Here is a 6,000-nt window from a genome sequence, read left to right on the forward strand (position 1 = left end):
GTGGACCCAGTACACTTCTGCACAGGTTCAACTTCATTGCCAAGTCCTCTGAATGCCCAAGACAAACTGTCTGGGTAGCTGGCATTTCTCTCAGCCAGGACTGTCCATGTCCTTCAACAGGTCATGGCAGGCTAGTAGAATTGCATTCCCTTGGGAATTCAAAAAGATGACAGGGAGCAGCAGAGAATTGGAGAACTTACCGCAAGAAGAGCCATGAGCATCTGGTCAGTCCCGTTAAGTCTTTTCAGGAATTCTTTGTAAAATCTCATTTTCACATCTGCCCCTTCGATTATAAGCATGCCAATGTTCTTCAACACAAAGACAACATTTCTCCCGCTCTCGAGGCAGCGGCGGAAAAGACGCAGGGTCTTCTCTATGCCAGCCTCCACTGTTTTGCGGGGAAGAGAGATGTCCTCGGCTATGTGAGCACATTTCAGGGGCTCACAAAGCTTATGACCTAGGAAGCAGACCAAGAGGAAAAAGGCACTAGTAGAACACACAAAAACACAGCATCAACAGCTTTGTGGTCTTCAAGCAAGCAGCTCTTACAGAACTCCCTTTCTTGACCTTCTGGGACAAATCATGTGGGAAGATGTTCAAAGCACTGCAAGCAGATGTGCCAAGTGGATAGCAATGCTTTCTCCCCTACAGTGTTTGAAAGAAAAGGCCACAACCATCTTCTACGAATGTGAGCCTCGACGGCAGGACGAGGAGAGGAGGAAATGATGAGTTTCTTTCGTGGGTGCCAGGTCAAAGAACTTGGGCCAAGCTCAGCCCATTCCACACTGGGAAAGATTTCACAGAGCCATGTTACATAAATGAAAGAAAGAAGGGAAAGAAAGAAAAAAAAAAAAGAATGCACTACACTCCTCTTAATCCTCCAATCCATCCAGCACCCTCTGAAGTGCACAAAACAGCTGTAGTGTTCACAAGGATCACTAGCAATCACAGCAAAACCTGCCTCTGATGGGTTTTCACATGCACTAGGATCCCAGTCTCCATTACAGGGCTCTTACAGCTGACTGTGACCGACTTCAAGGTGCAAGGAGTAGGGAAAAGCCAGCATGAATGCCAATATTTGCCTTTACAGAATTGCAGCTGTAGCCTGCTGTGAAATCAATTCAGGGAGAGAGGGAGTACAATGGTAATTGCCATGATGAGGTCCTGAGATCTACAAATTGAAATTGTTTTTACAACGTGGTGACAGAAGTCTGGAGCTTTAACAGTTACTGCTAGACAGGGCTAATGCCCAACCAAAGATGTCCCAGAGAAGTGGAGGCCAAAGTTTTAGCATGTCTTCTTACCAGGAGCATAGGCCTTATCATAGGTGAGGCCGTGAACCTCCGCAATACTCTTTGAAAGATGGAACACTGGTCTGTGAACAGTCACAAGGCCGTATTTCCTAACAGGAACTTGCTCAGTCACCACACCAAAGGTGCCAAGCCGAACAACTCTGACTCCCTGCAAAGAGGAAGGAAGAAAAGCATTATTCGAGTGCTAGGTGAAGAGGCCTCTAACTGGTCAGCTGCATGAAGATGGAGCCTGGTGTCCTGCTCAATCCTACTGTGCACAGGGGATGAATGGAGGAGTGGGGAAAGCCTTGGAGAACCCTTGGAGAATGCCTTTAGAAGAGCACTTGAGGTGTTTTCATTCCCCCTCTTCTTCATGCTCTCAAAAAATGCAAGGAAACCTAGAGAACTCATCCCTCAAATACCTCCAGTGCAGAAGAAGGGCTTCTGGGGGAGATGCAGGATGGCAGACCCACCTTATTCAGCATCAGCTGCTCTAGAATGTAGTTGGAGACTCCTTCCCAGATAGCAAGGGTCTCTGGAAAAGAAGTGGAAGACACATCAGGCTCTGTGTGGCCCCGCTCACAAACGTGCAGCACATGGTTAACAAAGGAGGTGACGCCTGCAGTCGTACTCAATGAGCAAACTGAGCCCAACCCTGAGAGGGTCTCAGCAGCTGAGATTGAGATGACATTAATGGGGAGCCCTGGCAGCTCAGGTAGGCCTTCTCCTTCTCACAGGTAGACCCCTGTGGCACGGACTTCTGAGTGGGGTGTCCCGGGACAGTGGGGATAGCATGAGGGTTGGGAGCCAGGAGTCCTGGCAGCCACACTGCCAACTGAGGCAGAGGGGACCATGAGCCTGGGCTCTGGCAGCAGTCCCAGCCCCAGCCACGCTCCTCCAGCCCCAGGCTATGCACAGCTATGTTCACAGTTCATAATCTCTGTGAGATTTCCCGAGATAGAGCTCCCAGAGGCCTTACCCTGTGCTGGCAGCACTAGCAATCGCTGCCCATGAGACCTGCCAAGGCCAGGGTCCCAGAGCTCCATCCTAGTCTCTTTGCTCATTTGCTCTGGATGAAGAGCAAACAGGAGGTGATGAGGAAACAGCTCCTCTCCTGCTCCTCCTGTACACGTCACCTCAGCCCTGTGCTACTCTGGCTGCCCCTCACTGGTTCCCGCTCAGGGTCGTGGGCTCTTGGTAGCAGAGCAGAGCCGAGAGCAGTCCCAGCGCGTGGGCTCTCCCAGGCTCGTCGCGACGTGTGAGGAAAGGTCGCAGCATGCGCTCTGACTGCTGTGCCTGTGACACGGGATGTCCCCTGTGAGCACAGCCCGTGTCACAGAGGGGTCTGACCCTCCTCACCACGGGCCATGCCAGGGCTGGCCCTGCAGTTGGCAAGGGCTGCATGGGGCACTCAGGGGCTGCCCCATGCAGATTGTGCCACAGGGATTAACCCCCTTGTGTCTTGTTCTCGCTGGGCACTGCGACTGCGCTCACATGGCCACGGCTGCCAGGGAGGGCAACGAGAATCACGCTACACTCACCCCATAGCCACACAGTGCAGGTGGCTTCTGCCACCGCGGGAGGGAGCGCTAACCACTGAGCCCACCAAATCATCCAGCTGCTTCTTGGTAGCCTCCACAACGCTCTTCTCGCTGTGGCAACCAACAGCTCCTTCCCTTGAGAGTTCCTCAGCCACAAAACCTGCAGGAACCTCTGTTCCTCCATGGCCATCCTGCAGACGCCTTTTGGACCTCATCACTGCAGCATCCTGGTGTCTGGGGTGGATGGGAACTGAGCGGGGCAAGAGAGAACAGGCAAGAGAGCTCAGCATCTCCTAGCAGGAATGGCTCTGAAAATTGAGCGAGCAATTGCTGTCCCAGGGGCTTTGGGCCACTTAACTCTGTACAAGACATACAAGTATATCTTTTGTAATGGTGTGGACCTGAATATGAAAAAATGTCAATCAAAATGAAATAAGAAATAAACTTTGAAGAGGATGTCAAGAAGGAGGTGGTTAGTCAACCCTCTTCACACTTTACCATTCTTTGCTTTTATAGCCCTCCTTAATTATGTTTATTTCTTTTGTTGGTGGTGGTCTTTGGAGGAGATTTTGTGTGTGGTCTTTTTTAAGGAAAGAGATTTGCAGTGGAATGCTATCACAGGGTTATGGACATCTGGATCCATTGCAGGTTCCCTTGTCCCCCCCGCTGAGCCTCTGTTGGCAGCCCTGTGGGTTTCTGTTCTCCGACAGGTCCTCCCAGGATGGGAAAGATATTGCAATAGCTCTTTCATGACAGAAACCTGCAAGTTCCTCTCAGTAATAACCAGGGAGTCCTTCAGCCTCTGCTGCTGCCCATTTTCCTGTGCAGTCATGGAGGGAGTGCACCTGAGAAGCTCCTATTGCAAATATGGAACTCATTTGCTTGGAAATGAACATCTGTGAGTTTGTCCCTGTTCCTCACAGTTCCTCGCAAACGCTTGGCTTTGCCCCTCATCCCAGTGCAGAGCTGCCTTCTGCAGATTCCCCACAACCTGCAGACAAGCTATCTGCACTCTCTGGTTCAACCACTGCCTCTCAGGCTCCCTGGTCCCGCTCCTCTCATAGACTGCCCTGCATGTTTGCTAAATCACTGCCAGGATCCCTCCCGGACTGCCTCCATTTGCCTGTGCTCCCACACATCCCCAAGATGTACCCAAAAGCAGGACTGCTTTCATTGACATTAGGCCTTGGAGTTTATGCCATAATTTACACCCCTTGGCAGGACCTATCTCTGCACACCCAGGTGTGAAGGGGACTATCAGTGGTACCAGCCCCACCCGGGATGATAGTTCCATTCACAGGAGCCCTGGTTCAGGAGACAGGTCCTTCCCTGAGCAATTCACAGGTCCTTTCCTTCAGCCTGTTTCAGGGCCATAGGCCTACCATAGTTTTTTTTTCTCCACTACTTCCTGCTGAGCATGAGCAAAAGCCAGGGTGCCAGGCAGAAGGTCCCTTTCCCAGGCATCCTACCAAGGGTTCACCATCCATGACTGGGCTTGAATCACTAACCTTTCAGTTCACAGGCAAACTGAGTCTCCCACCGTGGCACAGAGTCCTGCCTGGGGCTCTCCTGCACAGCTCTGGCATCAGGAGAGACGCCTGTGCTGCGGGAATGGGAACATCCCTGAGCCGAGCCATGCCCCAGCCCCAAGGAAGGGGATGCTGCCCTCGGTCCACTGCTGGCTGCTGGTGGGCAGTACGGTGCGGGGGGAATGCCTGGTGCCCAGGGAGGGGCTGTGGTCACCTCCCTGACCAGGATCAGCTCTTCCTGCTCTCCATGGCCCCTCTACCACACAGCCTGGGGGCAATTAGAACTGTGGGGACATCACCCAGAGAAGGGGCACTTCCTCACCCCACTCACTCCTGCTGCTGGCATCAGGGACAGCTGTGACGCATACACAAGTGCTGCATGCAGGGGCAGACATGGCTCAGGGAAGGGCTTTGCTCCTCTCCATCCACACTCCCCCTGGGAGGGCAAGAGCATGGGAGCAGCACGTACAGTGAGAGTCTCCTCCTGCCCCAACAACTGCAGAGATGTCGAAGGGACAGTGCTCTGTGGTTTGGCCCTGGTCCCGATCCAGTCTCACAGGGCACCAGGAGACTGCTCTTTTCTGCACTATTGGGAGGGAGTGATCAAGTAGTAAAGAAGTCTTTCAGACAGAATGACAACTTCATATTTTTTTATTGAAAATGCATAAACAAATCCTTCTTTTGATTCTTGTTCCAGAACAACATAGTTTTCTTGCAAGTCATGAGTGAAAATTAATTCATGAAAATTACTAAATGGCAACACCAGGACAAGGGGGATCAGACTTCCCATCCCAGGCTTCCTTCCCAGGGCAGGGGTGGACTTAGCAGCTTAGGGAACAGCTTCCTCACACATCTCAACCCCTTTATCTGCCTGCAGTATGCGAGTCCCATCTTGGTGGATGGCGTTTGCCACTGGTGCACATGGCTGATTCTTGCTTCTTCCCCAAGAGCCCCAGGTCATCTTTTAGAAAACTCTTCTTTCACCAATCGGCCCCAAATCTACCTTTTGCAGGGGGCCTTTGGGTTTCCTCCACCCCAGGTGAAGGACTCTGGAGCCCTTTCCGTGGCTGAATTCCAGAAGGCTCCTGGTTAGCATGAGTAAAATGCGTAGTAACCCTGAATAAAATGCATAACAACAACCCAGTCCTTCAGCATTTGGGTAACAGAGACCAGAGCTCTTGGATCACTGATTGATGGGCATTGAGTTTATTACTATTTCTACTGCCTCTCTGCAGAGGGACAAGTACTACTGTGCAACCAGTCACAAGGAGAGAAAATTATCTGAGGTTTCCTGGGAAAGAGCAAATTCCTTGTGGGATATTGAAACAGATATGTGAGACTGTGTAGAATTTGTTGAGGACATTTTATAGGTATTGTGGGACTGAACAAAGCTTATGCTGGAATGTTGCAGTGATGGGTCAAAGGCAGGAAGGAGATCCAAGTGTTCCTGCTCAAAGACAGGGAGAAATTGCTCAAGAGTTTCATCAAGTCCTGTCTATGAAGGATGAAAACCACACAGCCTCTCTGGACTGCCTCTTGAGAGCTTTCTTGTTTCAGTTTATGTCCATTGCCATTCCTCCTCCCACCATACACCACTGTGAAGAGCTTTACTTTGTCTTCTCAAAAATGTCCCTGTTG

The sequence above is a fragment of the Tinamus guttatus genome, unplaced genomic scaffold (genome assembly GCF_059628265.1).
Source record: "Tinamus guttatus ecotype Peru unplaced genomic scaffold, ASM5962826v1 Tinamus_guttatus_pri_ptg000618c, whole genome shotgun sequence".
Lineage (NCBI taxonomy): Eukaryota > Metazoa > Chordata > Aves > Tinamiformes > Tinamidae > Tinamus > Tinamus guttatus.